The sequence below is a fragment of the Camelus bactrianus genome, chromosome 23 (genome assembly GCF_048773025.1).
Source record: "Camelus bactrianus isolate YW-2024 breed Bactrian camel chromosome 23, ASM4877302v1, whole genome shotgun sequence".
In the NCBI taxonomy this organism is placed as follows: Eukaryota; Metazoa; Chordata; class Mammalia; order Artiodactyla; family Camelidae; genus Camelus; species Camelus bactrianus.
In genome coordinates, this window is record NC_133561.1 from 26,426,327 (window position 1) to 26,453,977 (window position 27,651).

General features: G+C 38.0%; 1 long non-coding RNA gene and 1 other non-coding gene across 3 annotated transcripts; both read right to left on the reverse strand.

The window, feature by feature from the left end:
• Nucleotides 1-35: 35 nt before the first annotated feature.
• LOC105064518 (uncharacterized) lies at nt 36-26,562 on the reverse strand. 2 transcript variants are annotated; one of them, XR_006722723.2, is made up of 8 exons: nt 25,799-26,562; nt 22,781-22,862; nt 22,510-22,656; nt 17,446-17,513; nt 14,169-14,268; nt 10,761-10,835; nt 6,198-6,617; nt 36-210 (listed from the first exon to the last, which is right to left on the reverse strand). It is a non-coding gene; the product is annotated as an uncharacterized LOC105064518 (long non-coding RNA). The 2 variants fall into 2 exon arrangements; XR_006722722.2 differs by lacking the exon at nt 36-210 and having other exon boundaries at nt 5,768-6,617; nt 25,799-26,556.
• Nucleotides 1,458-1,530, reverse strand: TRNAI-AAU (transfer RNA isoleucine (anticodon AAU)). Its single transcript has one exon. It is a non-coding gene; the product is annotated as a tRNA-Ile (tRNA).
• Nucleotides 26,563-27,651: the final 1,089 nt, after the last annotated feature.

The following is a 27,651-nucleotide window of genomic DNA, read 5'->3' on the forward strand; positions in this document are numbered from 1 at the left end:
CATCACTTTACTTACCACACAGTGCTGGAAATGCATGTGGTTTTCAGTTCATTCCTTCCCTCTTCCTGCCAGTTCACTGCCTCCTGTAGTTCGTGAAATCCTTAAGTGCTGGAAGAGGTCTTTCATCTCTGGGTCTCCGCCTTCTGGGTGCAGAGTAGGTACTTCACAAATGTGCCTGATGGATGGGTGCATTTGGATCCCATCTTGGAGCTTATGCAGGACAGGGGACAAGTGAAGCTATGAGTGAACATCAAGGCATTTATGATGTATCTATATCTTTCATTAGATTGTAAGTTCTGCGAGGCCAGGGTCCATGTCTGATTTGAGTTTGTATCTCCCAAGATATGCTAGGCACATTGCAAGTGGACAATACAATTCTTAAGAATTCATTCATTTATTAATCAAATATTTACTGAGTGCCTCATGTGCAGTAACCATAAAGGAGATGGGGCAGGGGCATGGGATCCTGTTAAGTGTTCCAGGCAGATAAGACAAAACTGGGATTTTGGTTCTTCTCTGAATTACTCTGGAAGGCTTCCTGGAGGAGGTGGGATTTCTCAAGGGCACTTTGGGTCAAAATGATCCAGGTGTGTGTGGTCTTGAAATTAACCCAGAATGCCATAGAGACGGCCCTCCGGATCCATGGGTTTCACATCTGCGGATTCAACCAACCCTGGATCTAGGGGGAAAAAATTCCAGACAGTTCCAAAAAGTAAAACCTGAATTTTCGACACACTGGCAACTACTTACATAGCATTGACATTGTGTGTGCAACTACTTACACAGCACTTACATTGTATTAGGTATTTTAAGTAATCTAGAGTTGATTTAAAGTGTGTGTAGGTTGCATGCAAGTACTATTATGCCATTTTGTATAAGGGACTTGAGCATCCACAGATTTTGGTATCCCTGGGGAACCACCCCCCTGGGGATACTTGGGACAACTGTAATTCTTTGTTTGCCAGTGTCCTGCCTTCCTCAATGTGGGCCTTGAGAGGTAGAATCCTAGAACCCAGAGAAACTCCTAGCACTCAGCCTGGCCCTGCCTTCTGACTGCCTCCAGGTAAAACTGACAATCAGCACTTAGCGACATCCACTGTATATAGAGCTTCATGCTAGGACTCATGAACACACTGCAGATTTATTATTCTTTGCCAAACTGGAGACTTTACAACCTCTTGGGACAGAGTCTAGGGCAATGCTATAGTATTAAACCGGAGTTTTAGCTGCTGGGGAGAGAAATCCAGATCAAACCGGCAGAAGCACCGAAGGGCATCTGTTACCCCAGGGCCAGCTTCATGGGTGTGTGGCCTGCCTAGCACCCAGAGAGGCCTCTTATTTGGTTGAATGCTTTGCTGTCTTGAAATTCTTAATTTTTAAAAAATTTTTGTTTGGTTGGTTTTTTGGGGGCGGAGGGTAATTAGGTTTACTTTATTTATCTATTTGTTTTATTTTAACAGAGGTACTGGGGATTAAACCCAGGATCTCATGCATATTAAGCACACACTCTACCACTGAGCTATACCCTCCTCCCTTGAAGTTCATAATTTTTTTAACAACAGGCTCCAAAGTTAATTTTGCACCGATGTAGCTGCAAATTATGTAGCTGGTCCTGATGGCATCCATAACTGAGGAGTCCAGGGTGATTAGTGACCAAGGGAGTTCATCCAGTGGAACGTGCTCTCTCCCCTCCCCTGTCCTCCCCTCCCCTGTCCTGTCCTCCCCTCCCCTGTCCTGTCCTCCCCTCTCCTGCCCCCTCCTCCCCTCCCTCTCTCTCCATCCGCTGGCTCTGCCTCTCTCTGGTTTACTTTTCCTCTAGTGGGCTCACCTTCCCTCTCTGCAGCCAGGAAAGATGGCCGCTAGTGCTCCAGGCTGACATCACCCCAGTTTAGCACCCCAACCTCCATACACCAATCTTGGAGAAAGACCTTGTGGCAGCTCCTGGCCAGCTGGGCACCAAGCCTGCTTCTTCCTTCTCCTGGGATCGCAATGAGATGAGATTCCAGCTCCCCCTGCCTCAGGAGGGGCCATGTGCACAAGTGAGTTTCGCCAACGAAATGTGAGCAGATGTGGAAGACTCCACTTCCAGCTTGGTCCATAAAAACGTCCCCAAAGTGATTCTTTATCCTCTTTTTCCACCTACAGACTGATGAGAGAGGACTCTGAGGCCCCACAGAGTAGAGCCACAAGATAAAAAGGAGCCCAGGTCCCTGAATGACCACATGGACTTCGGTGAATTACAAATACACGTCAATTTGTTAAATCGCTGAGATTTGGGGGTTATCTTTGCAAATGCTAGGGTTACTGATCTGTAACCAACACACATGGTGATAGCACCTGCTTGGGCTGCACGCCGCTCTCGGGCAGATCATGAGCTCACCTGGGGCCCTGGGGCACAGATTGCAGCCCCACTCAGGCTACATAAAGTGAAGAGGGGGGATGTCGTTGCTAAAAGAAGGTGGATGGGAAAACACATAGAAGGTGCCCCACAAAAAAGTCAGCTTCCAAAGTTTACTCTAGCTCTGACTGAGAGCAACCTAAAATCTCAAAGCTCTGGAAGATTTATTCTTTGAAAATTTGAAGAACTTAATATTAAAATGACTTTCCCTGATACTGACTATTATAATATCATCTTTGTTCTTTCAAAGAACTTAATATTACCTTCAATCCCATATCGAGGTAATTCAGTGACTCCCTCCTTCTGGGCCACATATAAGGCTCCAGCTGAAGGTCTCATGGATGAGGAAGCTAGAAGGTTCCTTTGATTATCTAAACCTCTGTTGCCATATCAGTCTTCTTCCCTATATACACAGGAAAACAATAAAGCCATAACCGCTGCTCTTTGCCCCTAGTATGAAGACAGCTCCCTATTATCTGCTTTCTGAGGAACTTTTTATTTTGGTTGGTGTTTCTCTCTGTCGCTCCATCTTCTCTTAAAAGGTTTCCTATCTTTTACCCATGAACATATTTTGCTCTGCCTTGGGGAGGAGGGGGGGAAGGAATTTAACAGTGCAGATAAAATTGTTTGCACTTTTGGGCTGCCAGAAATTCTGGGTAATGGTTCTCCCAAAATGATTCTCCCATTTATATCTTCACAAATCACTCAGCTCTCTGAGGCTCCTGTTTCTCATCTAAGCATGATAACCTTGCCTACCTCCCAGGATTGCAGAGAGGTTAAAATAAGGTCAAATGCTTTGCAAACTATAAAGGAACTTTCCAATTTAAGATCTGACAGTTGTTCCTGACAGTCTTCCCCGCCATTAACACAGATGCCGGAATGTCGCTGGAGCTCACCAGAGAGCAGTCGTCACCTTCCTTCCTTGGAATAGCCAGACCCGGCTCCTTAATCATAGTTCTTGAGCCCAATATTTCTAATCTTTTAGATCTGCGGTTCTCAAGCTTGGCTGCACATTAGATCATCGGGGAGGCTTTTAAACATTCTGGCACCCAGCTGCACTCCAGACAAAGTAAATCAGAAACTTGGGATGGGACCCAGGCATCAGCTTTTCTACAGCTTCCCAGGTGATTTCATTGTGCAGCCAAGGCTAAGAACCTGTTTTACGTTACTCTTTCTGGGGAACTCAAGAAATTCAGATATTGTCTGAATCCATCTGAATCTACTACATGTCTGAATGATTTCATCTCAGTAGGAGATGGGTGCACACTGGAGCTATTACCATGACCTTATGTTATCCTATGTTAGAGACAGATGGTTGCAAGGTTGCTTATGAGGTAGATGTTTATCATCTTTGCTTAGCAGCATCAGGAGATGCCTGGAGATGAGATCAGATGTATCTTGTAAAGAGTGCAGTAAATACCATTTTGTAGCAACTGGAAAGATAGAGTATAATGGAATTAGAGCTGTTTCTTATAAACCTGAAAGTATACAATTGTGTAGGATGACAATTATCTGGTGTCTGTTGTCAAAACTATTTTTGAGGCTGTATGTGAGTGAGAGAGAGAGAGAGGGAGAGGGAGAGACAGAGACAGAGAGACAGAGAGAGAGAGAGAGAGAGAGAGAGAGAGAGAGAGTTGGAACCCAGTAGATGGGAATGGCCGGCTGGGGAAGGGCACTACTGACCCTTTCCTTCTTGTGATTTGTGTCATGACCATGAAGAGGCTGGCAAAGGTGAGTGGGAAGATGGAGGTGCTGTCAGCCAGTCCTGACAACCAAGCTCTTTCTGCAGAAGGCTCCCTGAAGGCCCCCCAGCGGTCATGGGAGGCTCAGCTAGAGACCCTCCAGCTGGCTGCGGGGGACCCACGGGTGAGCAGGGCACTGGTCCTCCCCAGCCCCAGGCAACCTGGCCCCCCTTGGGGGGGGTTGGGCTGTAATTTCTTTGATTGTCACTTCATAGTGTGATGATTCTGTGACAACTTTTTTTGTACATAGAGAACTGAAAGATAATTCAGTCCTTCCTCTGTCATGGTTGATCAAAATTTGTTTTTTAAAATGACAGGATGCCAAATAGACAAATGCGTCTTCACACACAGGTACACTGGCTCCAGTAGCTGCTGGAAGTCTGTGTCCTACATAAAAAGGGATTCTGACAAATCCCATTTAGTAAGATTCCCACGAACAAGCAAGCATGGTTCATTTGTCCTTGTCTATGCTGCATTATGAAGTGTATCAAGTTTGTGGAGAGAATATTACTTTTGATAGATATTGATGAAAATGAAATCTTCTGCTAACAATTTTATGTATCTGATTATTTGACATTTTCCACAGACTACTCTCCGGCTCCACACATTTCACACCCGTTTCTCCTCTAACACTCACTTAACTTCCAGTGCCAGTCACCTCAGACACAGTTATCTTGCTGTAGTGAGACCTCTCGCCCTGCAGCTTTCTGTTACAGAAGCATAAGACCAAGTAAGCGCAGCGCCAGGGACCCTCCCCCAGCCCCGAAGCTTAAGTTTTTTTGGCCTCCATCAGCCTCTGCTGATGAGGAAAACAGCTTGGTGGGGACAAATCAGCCTGAGGACTCAGGTCTCCTGATTGCAGTCCATAGTTTTTCTACTAGGGTGTAACTTTAACTCTCTTCTCAAATTCATTCCATTAAAACTACATCTTCTCTGAAATGTTTTATATGATTCTTTCAGTAAATTTAACCTTTATCCTAGAGAGTATGACAGTTCTCAAAAGATAGGTTTTTAAAAATGGTTTGACCCTTTATAAGCACTGTTCATATGGGTAAACCCAGGTTTGCAGGCAGAGAGTGACGCCCCACTTCAGACCTCCATCTGCCCACACACTTCTGTTGTTCTCTCCTCCAAACGGCATGTTCACTACTTTTATCAATCTACTAGTTAAAAAAGAGTTTTGAAGTAACTATAATGTCTAATGTCTACATTTTTTTACCCTTTTGAGGAGACTGTGGTTACCCCATAATTATGAATATTAGTTTTCTTAGAAAAAAGAAAATAGTCCATTTGTAAACTAAAATGCCTTCAGTAAATCAAAAATGAAAGAAAAAAGACCCCAAAACCCATGTCCTCTGCTGGTGCATTTCAGAAATGTCACCATTTCAAATATAAGAAAATAACTTTCTTGATATACAAATAGTAGGAGCCGAAGACAGTATGGGGGGGGGGAGTGATGGATAGTCACATGTTAAATCTCTATGTAATCAAAGACAAAGATGCTTAATTTAAGTACAATCCTATTACAACTGCTCTGAGTTAATAGCACTGAGACTGCACTCGTTAACAACACAACACTACATTACCGTAATGGAATGACGTCGTAAACTCTACCTTCAGCACAGAATGGTATTCAGGATTATTTTTAAGGTGTTTTGCCTAAATAACAACATAATAGTACCTCAACTTCCAGTTTAAAAAATAAACCTGGCCCTCTCTTCCCTCATCCACTTCTAACAGGAACTTCTTTTAAAGGCAACTATAAAGAACACGGTTAGACTGGACACACATTCACCTATAAACCCAAAGGAGTGAAAAGCCCAGTGACGTGTAAAACCGTACTAGGCAACCCAGAACGCTGACCTGGGGACCTGCTTTCTCCATCCTTATTTTATCAAACAACGTGATCATCTTTAGAGATGAAAACTTTTGGTTGGAAACTTATAACCAGTGTATCTGGAGTACCAAGAGTAAGAGAACATTACACATGTTCCAGAACAAATACTGAGATGATGAAAACCGATAACCAAACAAGAAGTGCACGGATAAGCCTTTACCTTTTCATGCCACCTTTAAGTCTTCTGCTTTGTGCAGGACGTTGGTATAGGTCTTTTAGATGCAATTATTAGGCATAATACTCAAGAGGGCAGACTCAGTCTCCTCCCTCCCTACCAAATATGTGAGTACAGGATAAACATCCTAAAATTGCCACAAATGACTTGTGCTTCAGGCTCTCAAGTGTTGGATGTGGACCTTCATCCAACAAAATGTGATTTCCCAACTCTTTATTGTGTGGGTGCAGAGGATGTGAAGATTGGTTCCAGGAGTCTAAACATGGTGGAAAGACATCCCATTCTCCGAGCTCTTTGATGTTTCTGTAGGTTTCACGGTGCTGGGGCTTGGCATCCTCATTTGGCCACCTGACACCGAAAGGCTGAGTCTTGGAAATCAAAAAGTTCAACCTGGTTTCAGCCCCTCTGCAGACAAAAATTAAAATTGAATAAATTTGTTATTTGCAATATTATATATCCTTATACTCTTCTTGATACTTAGAGTAGAAAACAGAAGCTATGGACATCATTGTGTTAAGATGAGAGCACATTAATCCTTGAAAAGTTAAGTTAAATTAACACTGGACCTTTACTGCAAACTCACAAGTTAAATTTAAAATTTTAATACTATTAATCATCAAATTTTATCATCAGATTAAATAAATGTTTTATATACAGTGGTTTTATTTTAGGAATTCCATTTTCTGTGGCCTGAAAAAAGGGAGAAAAATAAGGTACAACTATGAAGATTTAAATTCCAAATAAAGGAGTTAGGTTACTCTATGGGTTTAAAAAAAAACACAAATTAGGATTTATAAAGAATGAGTAGAAATGAATGGCAATGGAAATAACTGATAGAAATCTCTTGGGTTTACAAATTTCAGATACTTATTTTAAAAGTTAGAATGTTCAACAACTTCCAACCTTAAATTATTTCAAATCAATCAAGTGCTTAATATCAGTTTTGCATACATTTTATCAAAGGTAAGCTTACTAGTGAGTTCCTAATTCCACAAAAATCAAATCGAGTGCCAACTACCAGGCGAGATTTTAGAGTTATATATTTTTAAATTATTTTATTTAGCCATATATTGTCTATTTTTAAATTTTTAAAAAATTTTATTGAGATATAATTGACGGAATCATCTTTGCACAGTTGACCACATGTTTTAGTGAGGTACAATAGTTTATAATGGAATACAATACTTTGGACATATTAAATGATCATTCCTATTGTATCTTGATCTTTTTTACTCTTTTTTAGAATTTTAGTTTTATTTACTCTTACTATATTACACTTCTTTTTTTTCCCCTCAGGAACCAATTAAATATTACAGTGTGGCTTTAGCACACAGGCATGTTTATTCTTCAGCACAGCTATCATTACCCAGTAGCCTCTGATGCCGTCTTCCTGTTAACTCTGCTGTCTGGATTGCCAGACCTCCATCCTCGGTGGACAAAGGGCGAGAGGATGCTTTGCCTTTGTACCCTATTAGCCCGGTCCAGTGCAATGGGGAAAGGGGAAGAGACCTGCCCTGTAGGCTACCCACACTAAAGCTGGGGACAGGCAGAAGCTTCAGCTATGAGTATTCACTAATTATTAAGGAGAACATTCAAAACTTGGAAATAAAGTTATAAAGTGATGACTGTACGACATTTTAATGTCACACTAGAGCACTGTTTAAGAAAGCTGCGTAGCAGTCATCTAATGCTTCAGGAAGTGTAAATTTGATGCAGTATTTACCGTGGATTAGTGCTCACACATCTACATAACACATAACTCTACACAGATAGAAGCTAACTTAACATGAATGAAATGTGATAATTTTCTTTTCTGTCCAGTAGAAAGAATAACCTTAAACCATGGTATAGCCATGGTTTTATTGACCTGTAGAATTTTGACCAATTTTATATCTAATTTAGCAATCTTATCTCAGCATTCCTTTCTTCTACTCACCTCCACTCACGGTGAAAAAAATAAAAGGTTTTAATACTATCTTTTGAACTAACGTTGTCATCCTGCGGGTACCCTCATTAGTGAGTAAATAAAACTTTGGCATATGCCCCCAATAGATTTTCTGGGAATTACACTTTTAACATTATAAGAATTCTAGCATTTTGGCCTTCATTTCACTGGCCAAAATTGTGCCAAATGGCAATTCTTAGCTGCAAGGGAGGCTTGGGATTTGAAAATTCACTTTTTAGTCTTTAGGCTAAGAAGGACAGAAGGTCTTTCAAAAGAGCAAAAACCTGTAGTAATGGTCACTAACTGAACGTGTTATGTGGCGGTAATGGTAGAGGAGTGGGGAGAGAGAAAGAAGAATCAAGAATGAACTCAAAAAGAAAAAAAAAAAAGAACAACTCCAGATCATGCTTAGGTTGTAAATTTACTGAGATGAGGAAGACTGGAGGAGAGGCAGGTTTGCATTTTATCAATGTTAAACGCTGAGATGTTAAAGGCTTTATTTTTTATTTTTTGAGATGACATCCATTAATTCACACATGAAACAGATTGTTACGTGCTGGAGATTTTAAAGGAAGGAAAGTCATTTGTAATTATCCAAATCCTTGTAATTGGTCAACTGGGTAGCAAATTTCAACCTGTCAGTTATATAATGGAGTGCCCCATCCCAGTGAAAAATTTGTGACAGAATGCTCACATTCGACATTGCATTGTGGCCTCTGAGAAAATTTTTCAGAAAAAATGACTCCATTTACCTTTAATTTACTACAAAATAAATGTGTTTACAATATAATAATTCTTCAGAACTTTTCACTTGAAGTGTACATAAAACATAAATGAAATGTTTTATGGTGCATAGAACTATTAAAATGCCTTTTTATATGCAATATTTATTTTGATATTTAACTTTATAAATACTATCAGAAACAACCTATTCCCTTTTCCTAGGAAATAGACCCTATATATTTAAACGCTTTATCTGTCAAACTTTAATTTTGTAACTTGATAAGGTATAAGTATGTATTAGCCAGATTCTTCCCCTTCTACAATTTAACTAGCTGATTATGTGGCATACAAAGAACTAATCACATCAGCCCATGATGTAGCAGAGTTCTTCACTGAATATGAAAATTTGTATCATGCCAAGTCTGCCTGAAATCTACCAATCTTAATTAAACTTATTTTAAAAGAATCATATACCTTATAAAACTTTTAATATCTAACATGTATACTGTTTAAATTAGAGGACTTTGTGTATTAAAAACCATTTGGAATGCTTCTTTACTATGATTTCTCCCACGGAAACAATGCATTTCTACCAAACTATACCTTCTGGACTTTCCATATCCAGTTACTAGGTCATGCAAACTCCGCCTTTCCAATATCTCTTCTATCTGTTCTCTCCTTTTCAGCCCCATAATCAATGTCTTTAGCCTGATCTATAATCGGCTATGTTAATGTTTCTCCTCCTGACTAGGCTGCAACAGCTTCCTATAGGTTTCCTCCTTCCAAATCATTCCAATATTGATATATCTTCCTAGAACAAAGAGAATATCATTCCTCTGTCATAAGATGCTTAAATGTTCCTGTTGCCTACAGAATATAATCCAAACTAGCCCCAAAGTACTTCTCTGGACTAATTTCTTACTATATGCCATCTCTTGTCTTATGCTCCAATTTCAACTGTCCTTTCAAATATCCTTACATAAAGTGAACTTATGTTTCTACATGCCCTTGTTAATGCTTTTCCCTCAGCCTGAGATACTCTTTGTCCTCTTTTTCTGCCTAATAAAAAATTACTCGTCCCTCTAGGTTCCACTCAAATACCATCATCTCCTTTAGGGAGGCCTGCACAGTCTACTAATCTGAAACAGAGTAACCATTGCTCTGGGTACCCAAAGAATTTGTACCCTTATGGCAGTATTTCTTCTCTAAGAGTCTGCCTTCTTGAAACCAATAGAAAAGTGTGGACAAATATAAAAAGAAATGTAAGCACAAACACAGATATGAACTATTTAAATTTGGACATCATGTTTAGCAAGTTAAAATAATTTCTAAATGTATTTTTAAGGCCCCGATTTGGAAGAGCAGATAATGCCCTAACTATTCCATACAAAGATAGAAGACAAGATGAAAACCCAGCTTTGTCATTTTGGTATTTATTTTGAGAGTCACAGGATATCTTTTATTTTCAACAGATTCTTTTTCTTAGGACTTGCAATTCTGTATTTTAATTATACAAAGTGACTCTAATAACATATGTTAATATATATTTTAAAAAATAAAATTTGAAAGTGGGCAACTGTTTACTGAGTTTCATCTTTCTTAGAGTATAAAGATAAAAAGAATCCAATTGGCAATTTTTAATGTTAAAGTATGTGGGTCAGCTCCAGTAATCTGATAGAGATATTTAAGAGATGACAATCTAAATCTAAATTTTAAAGTATATTTACATCGTTACATAACCAATAGGCAAAATTATACACATAATTTTTTTCCTTAACATGTTGGACACTGTGACTGTGATCCTGACAAACCAGTTAAAATGCAAATCTGCTACTAAAAGTATCATAAAATAAACTCCTTAAACATGAAGTACACAGTACCTTGGAAAGGTGATGGCATGTGGTTGTTTCCTCCTTTTTTCCTTCTCTTTTTTTCTTGATATTTCTTCTTTTGTTCTAAAACAAAACAACAACAAAAAACTAAAACATATTAATGACTGCTTCAATGAAAGAGATGCATAGACTTTATTTAAATTTACTTTTGAGTAGTGATTATATTCACATGGTTCAAAATTTTAAAGGTTAAACAGTCTCTTTTCCACTCCTGTCAACTAGCCACCTCATTTTCCCCAGGGGCAACAACAAATCTTACACATTTCTTGTGTTACTTTCCAAAAATATTTGAATGCATTCACAGGCTAACAAGTATATATGTTCTTCCTTCCACCATCACTATTTCTATAAATAGTAATACATTTTACACATCATTCTGTGTGTATATTACTTGAAGGCCATTCCTAACCAGTAAGCAAAGGATTCCTTAATATTTTTATGACTTCAATGTACTCTGTTGTGAGGATATTCCAGGGTCCCCAAGACCATTCTCACTTCTGACATCGATTGCAAATTTGGGGGTTCCTTGCAATGATGTCTGACAATGTGCATAGAGTATGCCAACTAGGGAAGTTCACCAGCCTTGATGTCTAGAGCTCTTATTAGGGGTCTGTCACATGGGCAGGATTGACTACCCACATGGCTGATCTCAATCTCTAGCCCTTCTGGAAGTTCAGCTGCAAACTGAGTGACCCAAAGCCATCACCTTAAATCACCTTATTAGACCATCTGGTGTGGGCAGACTTACTCTAAATCACATGATCCAAGGCCCCCAAGCAAACAGACGGTATTAGGCACGCATTCTGAGGGCTTAGAGATTGCCTCCCAGAAGTCAAGGGCAAGGGTGGGCAAGGTTAGGTTATTTACTATGCACCTATACTATAATTTATTTATCTATTCTATTGTTGATTGATCAATATTTGGGTTCTTTCTGTTTTTTGGCTATTACGACCAACACTGCCATGAACATTCTTGTATTGGTATACTGGAGTGAAAGTGCATGAGATTCCTCAGAGAATATATCTGGGAGTGGAACTGCTAGGTCATTGGGCTTAAGCTACATAAGTATTTGATATAATTCATCAATGTCTATTTCATGGCTTTTGCATTTTGTGACATATGTAGAAAGGCCTTCCCCTTCATTTATGATTAAAATTTTTTACAGCTCCCAATGGTTTCTTACAATTCTTTCATGGCTTCGTTTCTTTGCACTTAAACCTTTGATCCACCTGGAGGCTATCCTAATCTCAGGTTGAAGTATGGGATCAAGTTTTAATTTTTTTTTCCAGCTAGCTAGTTGTATCAACACTAGTTCTTAAATAAGCCAACTTTTCCCTGATGGTTTGAGGTGACTCATTTTTCACATATCGAATCTGTATGTATTTTCTCTTTCCTTTGCTGTTCATTGATCTGTTCATTTGCCATGTATTAGATGTGCATTTTTTCAGCATTGCATAAGTGTAATTGACAAAGTTGTAAAATATTTAAAGCGTATAACATGATTTGATAAATGTACACATTGTGAAAAGATTCTCACCATCGAATGAACTCCCATACATGCATCACCTCTCATATTTATCCCGTTTTTGTGAGAACATTTAAATTCTACCCTCTTAGCAAACTTCAGTTATAGAATATAGTATCGTCAACTATAATTACCATGTAATACATTAGATTACATTCTGATGTGTTCCTTGGCTTGTGGCACAGCATAACTCCAATCACTGCATTGGTGGTCACATGCCCTTCTTCCCTGTTCATTTCTGTGTGCCCTCTCCTAGTCTTATAATACCACCAGTCATTGGATTTAGGTCCCTCCCCATTCCAGTATGATCTTAACTAACTACATCTGCAAAGACTTTGTTTCCAAGACAGGTCACATTCTGAGGTTCTGGGTGGACCTGAAATTTGAAAGAGGATACTATTCAACTCACTACAGTGTAAATACATTTATAATTGTTATATCATCCTAATATACTGACCCCTTTACCATAATGAAATGTCTCCCTTTATCTACAGTAATATTTCTGAAAATCTAATTCGTGTTTTACAAGCTTCATAAAGTCAATTAAGAGGCATTCCATATCTTTTAATATTCCACAAGAGATTATTACACATATTATGAAACTTGCCTATTCCCTGAAAATTTTAATAAAAACTAAATAGAAAATGTACCTATCAATTGTTTATAACATTTATAATTTCCTTCATGAAGAGTAGTCTAAGTTGGTTTTTTTTTTAACTTTTTGAGTCAATCTTGGCAATTTAGAAGTAGTACAGTACAGTGTAGTGTTTCTCAATAGGAGTTCTATTTACATTTTGGATGGGTCAATTTTTTATTGTTCATGACCAATCCCTCACACTACAGGACATTAACATTTTGGGTCTTTATTCACTAACTGCCAGTAACTTTTGCAATCTTTATAAAAACGAGATCCACAACCCCTACGCATTTCAAATGTTCCTTGGGGAGTCATTTGAGAGCCAATGACATAGTTGTTAAGAAGGTGGACTACAGAGCCAGACTTCTTGGGTTTGAATACAAGCTCTGACACTACTGAACAAAACTTAGCTAAATTACTTGACTTCTCTGTACCTCAGTTTCCTTATCTATACCTAAATGGTACCTATTTAATTATTGTTGTATAATTACTTGGTATATGTAAAGTTCTTAAAGCAATGGTACATAGTTTTGATAAATATTAGGAAATATTATTCACAAATTTGTCATCTCAAGTTTTTATGTGACAGGATATTTTTGCAATATTAACTTTTTTTCTCCTATTAGTTCATCTTTTCCTTACCCCTCTTCCCATACTCCTTTCTAAGCAGGTAGGCAGTTGTGAGCTCATTGTTTTAAGGAAGGGATAAACCAGGGTAGTAAACAGAAAAAAAAGAAGTCTTTCTGAACTTGATTTCTTAAAATGTAAGCCATTGGGGACATAGACAAGGTTCCATATATAGGTACAATAACTGAGAGATATATAACTGGAAAGAACTGGACTCAATCTCACATCCCTGGAATCCTATTCTGAGCTGCAACAAGACTAGAAAGAAATTTCCCCAGACTAAAGAGGGGGAGGATATAGTGGGGAAGCAGTAAGAGTATAGACATTGATAAATCTCCAAAGATAGGCCCTGTACCCTGATTCACAGTGCACCAGGGAATGATAAAAATCCACATAAATGTGAGTAATCAAAGGTTGGGGGAAAGAGAAACTGTACTCTGAGCCCTGGAATAGTAACATATCAGGGAAGAAATGACTGGGAGGGGAGATTATGCTGACCAGGCTTTAAATAGCTTTGCATTTAGTGCCCCTGCATGGCAATGAGGAGCAGAATTATGGCCATGCCCCTAAAGATAACGTGGAAGTAACAGGGAGAGCATCACCATACCTGAAAGGACTAGGCAGACAGGAATGAGGACATCTCAGTGGCAAATGGTGTGGATCAGTGACTGAGGACCAGACAGAATGATGGACATCTCAGAAGATACCTATGTGAACAGATAACATTGAGGACTAGCTGAGCATCTTCCCCTCACCCATGCTTTGGGAACACAAAGACCACCTCCCACTTCCTCACCCCTCTGCCTGCTCCCATCCCTGAAATTAGACTCAAAGGAAGAAACTCCAAACTGGCTGAGATCAGGCTTCTATCCTCTCCAATAAGCTAGGGCTTCATAAAGAAAATGAGAAGAATTGCGGGAAAATCGTTACAGTTCTTGTATACAGTTGTTACTGTGTTGCGGACAGATTCATACTCATACCTTAGCTGTTCATACTCTCTTTAAATGTTTAGAGCCATGTATCTGTTGATATATCCATCTCCTTTTTACTTTTGTTTGTATTTCCTTTCTTTTTTTTTTAAGCAGGTTTGTTAAGGTTTGACCAGTTTATTGGGATTTTTCAAATATCCAACTCTTGGATTAAGCTACAGTCTATTTTTCCTGTTTCTTAAAAGTCACTAAAGTTTTTACCTTTCTATTTCCTTTCTCCTACATTCATTTCAGTTGTATTTTAGTTGTTGTTTTTCTAATTTCTTGATTTGAAAGTTCATTTCATTTCTTTCATTTTTTAAAATTAAAATATTTACAATAATGAATTAGCTTCTGGTCTGGGGGATAATGTTTTGTGGAATTTAAGTTACATATAATTAAAATACATGACACAATGGTGTAAAAGTCAGGAGGAGGGCAAACGAGTCAAAGTGTTCTAAGTTCCTTCTCTTATCTAAGTGGAAGGTAAAGGTGCTAACTAATAGGAGTCTTTGATCAATCAAGAATGTATATTATCATTTATAGGATAATCAATATTAAAATAAACCCAAATTAAAGGAAAAATAAAATGGAGAATATATTAAAAATAAGGCAAAAAAGAAAAAAAAGAAATACAGATTAAGTGGGAGAAATAGAAAGCACATATAGTATAATGGTAGGTGTAAAAGAAATATATCAGTAAATACATTAATTCTTAATGTTCCGATTTTTAAAAATTGAAGACTGTCAGATGGGATAAGAAAATAAAACCCAAATATATGCTATTTACAAGAGACATCTCAAACTAAAAATACTGAAAAGTTGAAAGTAAAAGAATGGAAAATGATATACTAAACAAACATTAACCCTGGGTGCCTCCCAAGAGTTGATGTACCTATATTAGTATCAGATAAAATTGACTTTAAGGTAATAAATATTACTAGGTATAAGAAAGTAAATCCATGATAATACAAAGCATAATTCACCAGAAGAGTTGATGATTCAAAATTTAAGTATACCAAACAACACAGCTTCAAAATATAAGAAGCAAACTTTGGAAAAAAGTATAAGAGATAGGCAAATCCACAATCATAATGACAGATTTTAAAACAACTTTTGTAATTGATAGAAAAACAAGATAAAATATCAGTAGGACTATAAATGATTTGAACAACCAAATTGTGTTAGAAAGGATAAGTTATATTAGAGTATAGTAACAAACAACCCTAAAATCTAAGCAGTTTGAACACACAGAGTGTTTAACATATATCACACTGTGGGTACCACATTGTGCATACTTTACAATATAGCAATTTCATTCTTAGATACTTAATCTAGAGAAATTTACATATGAGCACCAGGAGAAACAAAGAACATATTCATAGTAGTATTGTTTGTAATAGAGAAAAAAATCGGAAACATTCTAAATGTCCATCCATGGGACAATGGATAAATAAATTGTGCTTTATTCAAACAATTGAGTATTATACAGCAGTGGAAATTAATGAACTACAGCTATATGAAAAGATCATATAGAGAAAGAAAAAATCATAGAAAGAAAGTACTTTGTGAAAAAAGTAAGACACAGAAAACTACATTTGATACTATCTTTATAAAGCTCAAAACTAAGCAAAATACATTTAATAATGTTTAAAGATAAATACATTTGTAATAAAAGAACTATCAAAATGTATGGGAAAAGGTGACAAAATTTGGGATAGTATTACTTCTGATGGGAGGCAGGTACATAAAAGAAGGAAGAATAATACAAGTAGATATAATATTGGTAATGTTCTAGTTCTTAAGTTAAATAATAGGTTCATAGAGTAATTTTATTACTATACATCTTTTATATATGTTACAAATATTCTTTTGTATGTATAAACTATTATACTAAATAAATTAATTTTAGAGAAGTGAGTTGGCGACCTCTTTTTGTAATATATGACTATGTACATTCATATATACATATTGATTTCATTTATTTCCATGTGCATAGATTAAGAACTTAAGGATATACAACAAATGTTTAAGAAGGATAATCCCAGGAAAGTGGTAAAAAGAGCGTGGCCATTCACCTTTTATTTCTCTCTCTACTATTTGCATTTTTTTCAAAGCATATATGCTATTTTTATAACTATGTTAACGTCAAAAATAAAAAGAATCAAAAGAATTGCAAATATAAGGTTTTACCTATCTGTGTAGTTTTCTGAGTATAGTATCCCCCCTTAACCGAATGAGAGAGTTCACAGACCTCCAGTGGATGCCTGAATCTGGGGATAGTACCCAGACTCTATATATACTGTGTCTTTTCCTATACATACACACTTATGATAAAGTTTAATTTATCAATCAGGCACAGTAAGAGAATATTTGAATTGCCAGCATCACTACTCTTGTGCTTTGGGGCCATTATTAAGTAACACTAGGTTACTTGAACACAAGCACTTCAATAATGTGACACTAGGGGATCTGATAACTGTGATGGTACTGAGCGACTAATGGATGGGTAGCATACACAGTGTGGATACGCTGGACAGAGAGATAATTCACATCCAGGGTTGGGCAGAGCGGGATGGCATGAGATTTCATTACGCTACTCAGAATGGACACACAAATTAAAACTTAGGTGTTACTTATCTCTGGAATTTTCCATTGAATATTTTTGGACCATGGTGTACTGCAGGTAACTTAAACCTCAGAAAGTGAAACTGTGGATAAGGGGTGACTACAGTATTTGAAAAGAAGGAAAAGGACACTACTAGGTTTGCTCCATGTTAACAACCACGTTAAGCACTCCTTCCCTTACAGCTCCAAAGTTCTCTGTAGATTTTGTTTTCCTTAATTAGGAAGAAAGTGAAGAATCCTCTAAGAGCCAATTTTTATACTTACATTAAATTATTCACAATTACCTACCTTTCTTTCTTTCCTCCATCTACTCCTCTTCTCCCTTCTCTTTCTCTTAATTTTTCCCTTGGTAGCACCTAAAAGTTTTTTAAAGAATTGGAAGTTTTAGATCTATCATTAAAAGTCACTTTTACTGATTAAAAATTTGAGAAAGTAGAATAGTTAAGCTTGATCTTTGGATTGAGGTATAGTTGACTGAGGGGCAGTGGAGGCTGGGGGCAGTGACTTCCCTCTCCTTGCAGCAGGACCGTTGCCCCAGAGTGCATAGTTCTGAAGCAAGTGGGATCTATGCAGGCTCCTAGCTCATGTTGGCCAAAGACAGGCACCCGTGACTCTGCTAAGACACAGCCTTAGGTACAAGTCCCCTTTGTCCCTCAGAGCCAATGACTGCCCCCAGCGTCCACTGCCCCTACTCTGTTGTGGGCCCACGAAGATTCTCAGTGTGTAGCGGGGGTGGTCTCTGGTAGAGCGGCTCCTGTCAGAGATCTGGGCTGCTTCTGAGGTGTTACTGGAGTTACTGCTGTCCCACCTAGGCTCCGCCCTGGGACTGGGTCACCTCTGTGGCCCATGGTCTTTCCCCTGGTTATGGCTGCCCCAGACCCAGTGCTGCACTGTGACATGGAGCTGGAGTGTTTGCTTGGCTCGGGCTGAGGCATGTGGTGAAGTGGTTACAGGAAACCTGGCAGCCTCTAGAGCAGACCTCTCTACACCCTACCTCAAGGCTAAGCCATCACATGCATGCTCCTCACAAGCAGAATTCCAGCTTCCCACTGCCCTTCTGTTAGTCCCAGAAGTCCTTCAACCAGCCAAGGGGGCTTGTCTCCCCGACACAGGACCCCAGGATTGGGTGTCAAATCTGTGGCTTGAACTACTCACTCCCTAGGGCAGGTGTCCACCTGTGTAAACTTCCTTTTCCTTTGAATCCCTTCCTGGGGCACAGGTCCCAATCCGATCACATTTTTTCACTTCCTATCCAATTACATGTGTATCTTTAATACAGCCTTGGTTGAAAAGAAGTTCTTTTGCCAGTTTCCAGTGAGAATTGTTTCACATTCACATATTCCTTGGGGGGAGGTGAGTTCCAGTCCTCTTACTCTGCCATCTTGATCCAAACTCAAGACTGATATTTTAATTAACTTTATTATGCTGGTTGGAAAAGTCTTGCAAGATAGAAATAACAGATAAAATGAATTACTTAATTTTAATTCTATCCCAATATTATAAATATCTGGCACTTAGGAGCCCATCTGGAGAAAAATAGTCCTGTGAGTCCACTATAATCCAATTTCTGCTTAATCTAGAAAGCATAATGTATTACGCTTATTAGCAAGAACTGCATGAATGCAACTATTAAATGCTTCACTGGGAAATACAAAAAGTGAATTATTTTAATGAGAAAATGAGAAAGGAGACCATTAACCTGCTACCATATTAAACACTCTATGTTGTACTAAACAACCATATTCTTGGCTGAAGTGAAAGTTCTCCATGTAATTTTTTTTTTTAATTTCCAGCTTGGGGGTTTCAAAGTTTCCTGTATGGTTAATGTCTTTCATCTGTTTTGGAAAATATTTGGCCATTATTCTCTTCAAATATTTATTCTTACTCATTCTTCTCTCTTTCTTAAATTCCAAGTCTACAGTGAAGTGTCTCACATGTTTCTAATGCTCTCTTCTGTATCTTTCATTCTTTTTTCTTTCTCTTGACTTGATTTCCAGTTTGCTAATTCTGTCTTTTGTTGTGTTCAATCTGCTGGCATATCTAAATTGTTAATTTTAGATAATGCATAGATAATTTAGATAATGCAATTTTAGATAATTTGTTATTCTAAAATTTCCATTTGATTATTATTATAGTTTACAAATCTCTACTTTCTTGAACATATAAATCATAATTATGTAAAATTCATTGTCAGTTACCTCAAATATCTGAATTACCTGTAGGCCTAATCTGATTCTTAAATCATCTCAGAATATCTAGTCATTTTTTACTGAAAGGTACTTTTATTACAAAATTATAGAAGCTCTAGATAGTGTTCTCTTCCTCCCAGGATGATTCACCCTTCTTCTAAATAGGCAAATAGAAGAATGGATAATCATCTAAACCAATCAGAGGCTCTGTTGAGATGATACTACAGTCTTGGTAAGGCTCAATTTATCTCTGATCATCCCTGCCCTTCTGGGTTTTCAACAGAGGGACTGTTTTATTCTCCAACCCCTGGTGAGTCCCAAATTCTAATCTTTGTATCACTTCACCTCTCCTTAGTTCTTTCCTCTCCAGAATCTTAATCCCTTCAGTTTTTATTGCCTTAGCAGCTCTCCATTCATTCAAACATAATTTTCTGCAGGTTTCTAATTATTTATGGTGGAATCACTGGTTTGCTGCTAACTAGTCATCTCACGGAGCAGAAATCAATAAAGGAAATTTATTTACTAGCACAAACCCACAAGTACAAACACAATAAGAACTAAATGCCCATCTTTTTCCTAGAAGTTACTAGGAGAGGTGCTCCAATAAAATAAAGGAGAAAACAAAGGAAGAGAAAACCACAGAATCCAGAAAATGGATCAAATTGAAGAGAGAGGTACAGGAAATCCCAGAATGAAGATGAAAGAAAATTTTAATGTCACAGCTGCTTAACTCACCTACAGGCCAGCAGTTCCAGGTGGAGCACGTTAAAAGGATCCAGGAAAGAATTCCCAAAATAAAATTAACAGAGCATCTGATATGTTTGAACATTTAAAAAGGCATTTTAAACTACTATTATACATCAAAAACACAGAAAATGAAACAAAATTTTTGAAAGATAATTATTGAGTGAAGAGAAAACAAAAAGTTGTGCTACAAAGGAAACCATTATATGGTTCAGTTGTGAAGAGTACTACAAAGTCATACTAATGATATTATTGAATAGTGAAATTATCAAAGTTATGATAATGAAATCCTATTTAAAAGGATGGGAGGAAGTGAATGTGGGGGGCCAGATGAAAAAAAGCGGCTAAATTCTTCTCTTCCATACAGCCTAAAACTGAAAAATGAAGATGAAAAGCTTCTTTAAAGGTTATTTAAAGATTGGTATCAAAACACACTGCTGAAAGAGAATGAAGTTACTGCTTCTGGAAACCCGAGAATTAGGGGAAATCGTTTTGAAACTAGTGTGAGGGCAGAATAATTATATTTTGAGTATGCAGAGACTCAGAAATAAATTCCTTCCAGACACAAATTCTGGCAAAGTTATTTGACATAAATTCTGGAAAAGTTATTTGACAATGTACACTAACAGTTAAGGCAGAAAGCCAAGAGAGAGGAAGACATGGATCTAGTAAACAATGAACCCAACCCAGTAGACCAGTGAAAGGAAATCCTAGGGTGACAGCTATCTCTCAGGCCTTGGGATTACAAAGTGGTCCAATTTACAACAGGCAGGCAAGAGCATCTCCAGGGAAAAGATATCCATGGAGCAGTATGATTGAAAGGATAAAAAATCTTTTTATTATGGTGAACTTACATTATCTTTCTGTCAATAATAAAGAAAATGGTAGAACAAGAAAGTCTAAGAAAAATAAAAACTGTACATAGAAAGTCATAGTTCAAATATGAAGCAGTACTAAGACATGGCATGGTTTCAAGCAACTGATGGAATATAAATGTACTTGATGACGTGACTAGAAACATTCTAGAAACATTCTCGTTTAGGAGTTCCACTAATCATGACATTAGATCATGAAAGGGAAATGTAATCCTAGCACATGACTTGGCACTGCAATAATAATATTTACATGATAATAATAATGTAAATGCTGATAATTGGCTTTGAATCTTTAAAGTGAATCTATGGACCTAAAAAATGAAACAGTTAGTTTTGGTTGTAGATCGGACTATAAATGTTAACTACTGAAAATGATAAAAAAAAAAAAAGACAATGGGGAGAAAGGATGGAGGAAAGGGTGGGGGTACCTATATAAAAAAGAACAAAACAATGGACCAAAGTTGATGAAATAAAAAGCAGAGTTACAGGTATAACATTTATTGATACCAAATTAACTAACAGAAAAACTAATTATAACTAACAAACACTGAGAAGATAAAGGTAGGTGAGACAAAGGAGTAATTTATGAGGTAGTATAGATATTGTCTAGAATTGAATGTGGAGAACATTTGTTATATTTTGATTGCTCATTAGCTGATTCTCCTTCCTATGTTTGGTGAATATTCCTTTACGTGCCTCCTGCCATCAATGCTAAAAAGGTCAATGCTTGCTTTCCCAGTTTCCTATCCAGCTACGACATGGACAGGTGATCTAGGCTCTGTCAGTACTGCCTAAGACCTAGTGACACAAAGAAGCAGAGACAGTGAAGAATCCATTATGCAGTGGGTACATTTAGTGACCAGAGCAATGCCAGTTGAAGCATCCAGTTCAGGAGTGGTGGTGGTGGCAGTGTGCCCTTACCTATGACTTTGCCTATGCTTCTAGCTGCCAGGTTTTACTTTGTTCCTATCCACATTCAGAGATTAGTTTTCTAGGCTTCTCAGCAATTCTGTGAGTTACTCAGTCTCCTTTTAATAAATTCCTTTTCCATTTAAATCAGCCAGAATCAGTTTTCTTTCTTATAACCAAGAACTTGATTAGTCCTCTGATAAATCAAGAAATAGATATGTAAGCATATTACTTGAGAAAGAATCAGAAACCCAATGTCAACAATGGTTAGCACATGCAATTCCTTTAGCTTGTAATAAATCTTCCTGAATTCTACTTCCCTGACTTTGTCAAGAAAATGCCTACTGATCTTCCAATTTTCAATTTAAGTATCATTTCCCCTCCAAAGCCTTTTCTTGTCCTCTTAACATGTGCATACCAAGCCACAGAACTCACCTGCAATGTAATGGACTACTTATCTGTCGTTATTGCCTTATGTCCTAAAAGTGCCTTGGCCGAAGGGACCATGCCATGTTTACCACACGCCTGGCATATAGTAGGTGTCCTCAATGGATATTTGTTGAATAAACAAAAGTTATAAAGGCATTTTAATGAATTTTTTTCTAAATTATCTAGCTTATAGATGATAAACATACCTTCGAGACTTGAATCCGTCTGGCTTCCTGAAGATGATAGAGAAAAAGGAAACACACGGTCATCTGAAGAATGAGACGTTGATGATCTGTGTCGGGATTGGCGGTGATTGGGGTTTTGCTTTCCTTTTTTATTCTGTTTGTGTTTACCTTAAATTGATGTAAAATGTAACACAATTATTCTCTCAAGTACCAACACATGAGTGAGAAACAAATAATTTACAAAATGTACTTGAAATTACTCAAAAGGTCTTAAAGCAGGTAACATTCCTACCTCCACTTCTGCCAGTCCTGGAATCTCCAGAACTTCTGTGTGTGGACTTCTTATCCATGTTTATGAAACCTGCTTGCCATGTCTGTAAAACCAAAATGCTGACAAATTATTAGAGAATTTAAAAAGCAAAATGATGTTTTTGGGGGACAAAGGAAATAGAAACTATGTTTTATATTCTGAATGGAAAGAGAATATGGTGTCAGTTATTCACACAATGGTTTTATATTTTTATTAAATGGTAACCTTTAACACACCTAATTTGAGTACCTGTCATCACAACAGAAATCAAATATGTATTTCCACAACTTCAGTAAAAATCTCATACACATTTGATCAAAATAAGCACCCTGTTTTGGTTGAATTTTGCTTTATATTCTAAAAGAGTCTTACAAAGAGTAAGAGTAAGTGGCAGTCTTAAAAGTAAAAAAGCCTGAAATTAAAAATCTTCATTCATGTATAAAAAGTTTTGTTACCCTTCATATTCCCTCATTCTTCGATGTGAATAGACAGCCAAAGAGCACCAGATATTTGAAGAAAATCTACAGCATAATAAATCTAAGACAAGCAGAGAAACAACTAAAATGAAACAAAAGATAATTTTAAAAATGAGGATCTGTTCCTTCAGAGAGGTTTAGAAGATACTGCACCCATAAAACAAAAACAAGATGCTGAGAAATAAACACTCTCAGAAAATAAGAATATGCTTTTAAGTAAAAAATATTATTCAGAAATAAAAAGCTTAAAAGTGGGCATAAAAGATAAAGTCAGTTTAGAAAAATAAGGAAAAAGAATCACACACACAAAAAAGAAATCCAAGAGGCCTAATATATAAACAATAAGAATTTCAGGGAGAAAGAAGAGAAAATGGAAGAGAGGAAATTTTGTCCTTAAATGTTTGATAAAACTCACCAGTGAAACTATATGGACCTGGAGGGTTTTTTCCCCTCCCTTTTTTTCTTTTTTAGATTTTTAAATACAAATTCAATTTCTTTAATAGTTATAAAACTATTCAGCCTATTTCTTCTTGAATGAGTTATGGTAGTTTTGATAGTGGTCCATTTCTCTGAGTTGTTGAATTTATGAGTATAGAGTTGTTTGTAGACTCCCTTATTACACTTTTTGGTGTCCATCATCAATAGTGATAGCTTCTCTTGGAGCATGTATGTTATAGGAAAGACCTAGTATAAGAAAAATCTGAAGACAAAGTAGAGAAAGAACATATCTACTCAGACTTCAAACCTTGTTATCGTTGACTCTTTCCTGTCTTTATCCAATTCCATATCCAGTCACATACCAAGTCCTCATGATTTGTCCTTGCAATATTTCTTGGAATTTCCCCTCATTTCCATTACTGCTTGGTACAGCCGTTTAATATTTCCTGAACTGCCAAAATTATTTCACTTGCCATCTAACAAGTCTCACTGCCTTTCCCACTCTCATCCTCCAAACTGCTGCCAGACTTATCTTCTTAAACCTCCCATGGTTCCACAGTGCTGTAAGATAAAGGCCCTCCACATCTGGCTTAGTCTTGCCTTTTGAATTGCAGTTCATTTCCTCTCCCTAAATCAGGGGTTTTTAACATGTAGGCTTTGGAGGGAGGAGTGGGCCATGAATATCCTAAAAACTGAGTATAAAATGATGTATGAATGTGAATTTTATTTCCAGAGCAAGGTCTGCAGCCATTATCAGATGTTCAAAGTGCTAAGAGAAGCCTTCAACCTAATCCCTACCTCTATAATGTATTCAGAACATACTATATACCCTTTCCAACAGTTTCCACCTCAGTGCAGTGAGCAATCCTTTCTCTGAATTTAGATTCACAAAACTTGAACCATCTCGTCAAACCTTAACATTTTACAGGTGAGGAAACAAGTCTAGCACCTAAGTCTTTTGTCCAAAGTTACTCCTGTAGAGTTTGTTTTCTGTGTGAGTGAATTGGTGTTTATCTATTTTCTTGTTCTTCTTGTGAACAAATGTCATATTTCTTCTTGAGGTCAGGAATTATCTTTATTGTCTTACATAAACTACTGCTCAAATGTTTGCTGAGAAGAGCGATAATAACGGTCATACTGAAGAAGGGGAAGAGGGCCAATTAATGAGTACATACTGGGTTAAGAATACATTTTTAAGGAGGCACACGCACATTTTGGGGATGTAAAATATTAGCAAGCTCAGAGCTTAGATACCCGATAAAATGGCACACTCAAGGGTCTGCGCGAGAGGAGTTCTGTAAAAATTCTTTAGAGATCAAATTTCTGTAAACAAGGACCTTCAGAAAAAAATTTCTCAGGAGAAGCAACTAAAAGGGTGATGCCCAGAATTTGGAAAAGCGGAAGAGGTGATTGCACCAGCTTTGGAGTGAGCTACACAACGGATTCAAATTTCAACTCCATCAGATGCAAACCAGGTAACCTCGAGCAAATTAACTTTCCTTGGCCTCAGTTTTCTCATCTGTATCTACTTAATGATTGTCGCGATGAATAAATAAAGGAATGCTGTAAAACACTGAGGTCAGTCTTACTCTTAAGGCATTCTTTCGTTAATTGTTGCGATTAACAATTAATCTAGGGAGGACAGAAAGGAGGAAGGGCGCTGCGCTGAGAGGGCTGGTCCTCGGTCGACCTTCGTTACAAGGGGTAAGATTCTGAAGCAGAAAGAATGGGTATAATACCGAAGGCAGGTGGGGGAAGAAGTGGTGGGAGCATTGCCACGGTGTGACTGCGGTGCCCGACACAATGGCCGGACCTGGAAGAGCAGTGAAGTGTCAGACCAAGGACACAACCTCCAGAGTATAAAGAGAGCGGGGACCGTTTAAGATGAACGAAAAACTCGAGGAAAAGGACACATCTTCTGGGGAAACCTTGAGGGCTGGGAGGGCCCGATTTGGAGAGTGGTGGCGGATAGTCCAGGAGTGTCCCGGGGACCGTGAAGTGCTTACAAGGGGGTTTGGGAGACGGGGGAAGAGAATGCCAGCGCGGCCTCTTTCTAGCCGCAGCTCCGAATGAGATCGTCACTTACTGGAAACTGCAGGGGAAACGACCTTTTGGGGCGGGCTCGGCAGCCCCAGCCCGAAGGTGCTGAGGAACCAGTGCGGCTGACGCCGCGAAGCCTGGCGCTCGGCAACGCCGTTCTGCGCAGAGTGGGGTCGGCTGGGACGTCGGCGCGCGCACGCGTCAGCGGCCGGAAACGCCCCGCCCACGACACAGAGGTGAGCGGGGCCGGCGTTGCGCTTCCGGCTGCGCGGCCTTCCGCGGGGGATTTGGCGCGGGAGGTGCCTCTCCGTTCGTGGTTTGCCTTTTAGCAGCGCGTTCCCACACACGTCAAGAACGTCAGACCAGGGCCAGATTCTGTGACAGGTTGTCGCCAAATGGCAACGTTTTCCCGGCATTTGTTTTTATACATTAATTTGCCTAGATTTGATACCAGTACGATATGGAGACTTCCTATTAAGCAATGTTGTTATTTCCCCGTGAATTCAGGTCTTGCCTTGTTAGTCAGGTGAGGTCTTGTAATTTTCTTGGTGTCTTGCACATTTCTTTTTAAGTTTTTCCCTAGCGGTTTTGCTGTTTTCTTAGTTTGCTCCTTCTAATGGAATATTATTTTACCCTAGGATAATTTGGGTTTTGGTATATTGATCTATATGATCACTTCGCTAAACCTTTGTATTCTTAATAATTCTCTTGAATTTTGTAGAAAACTATTCATCTGTAAACAACAATTTTGGCTTTTTCCAAGAATCCAGTACAACGCTGTATGGTAGCCTAGAGGGTACTTAAGTCTGTCTAGAAATTATTTGGATTACATCTTAACGTTTCCTTCATGATGTTTTTCTGAAGGTTTGTGGTAAATACCTCTTTTTTTTTTTTTTTAATTAAAGGCTCTTTACCAATTTACCTTTCCACCAGCAATGTGACAGAGTTTCTATTGCTCCCCATCTGTGCCATCCCTTGTTTGGGTCTCCCCACCCCAGTTTCTTGTTATTACAAACAGTGCTGGAGGGGAGGGTGTACCTCAGTGGTAGAGTGCATGCTTAGCATGCACGAGGTCCTGGGTTCAATCCTCGTACCTCTTAAAAAAATAAATAAACTGAAATACCCCCATAAACAAACAAACAAACAAACAAACAAGCAAACCTAATTACCTCCCCCAAAACAAAACAAAAATAAACAATGCTGGCAGTAAACTCTTGTGTGTCTCCTGATACACTTTTGCAAGGGTATCTGAATATGTATCTAATAAAGGAGTTATTAGCTCTTGTTTTAGATGTTTATTTTAAAAGCATATACATGTGCTCCCCACATTTGAGATATTTCCTGTTTTAATAGTAAAATTTAACTCACCCTTATTTATGTGTCTGGGTCTAATTCTAACTTGTTTTTCCTATGTATCATGCTTCCTGTTGTTTTCTTCTCTTTCCTAACTTTGGTTGAATATAGTTTCTTTTTCCAGGTTTTTCTTTAGTGGTTTGGAAGTTATACATTCAATCTTTATTCTAGTGGTTACTCTTATTATATTTTAATTCATTTAAGTTTATATGTTTATAGAACATATGAGGCAGTCTTACATATCCAAAGCCAGACTGCCTGGATTCAGATCCTGGCTTTACCACATATATTAGCTGTGTAGCCTAGTGCTTATTACATAACCTCTCTGTGCCTGTTGCCTCACCTGTAAAAATATATATAGTATCATGTTATCTGCATACAGTGATACTTTTATCTCTTCTTTTCCAATTTGGATCCCTTTTATTTCTCTCTGTTGCTTGATTGCTGTGGCTAGGACTTCCTAAACTATGTTAAATAGGAGTGGTGAGAATGGGCAGCCTTGTCTTGTTCCAGATTTTAGTGGGAAGCTTTTGAGTTTTTCACCAT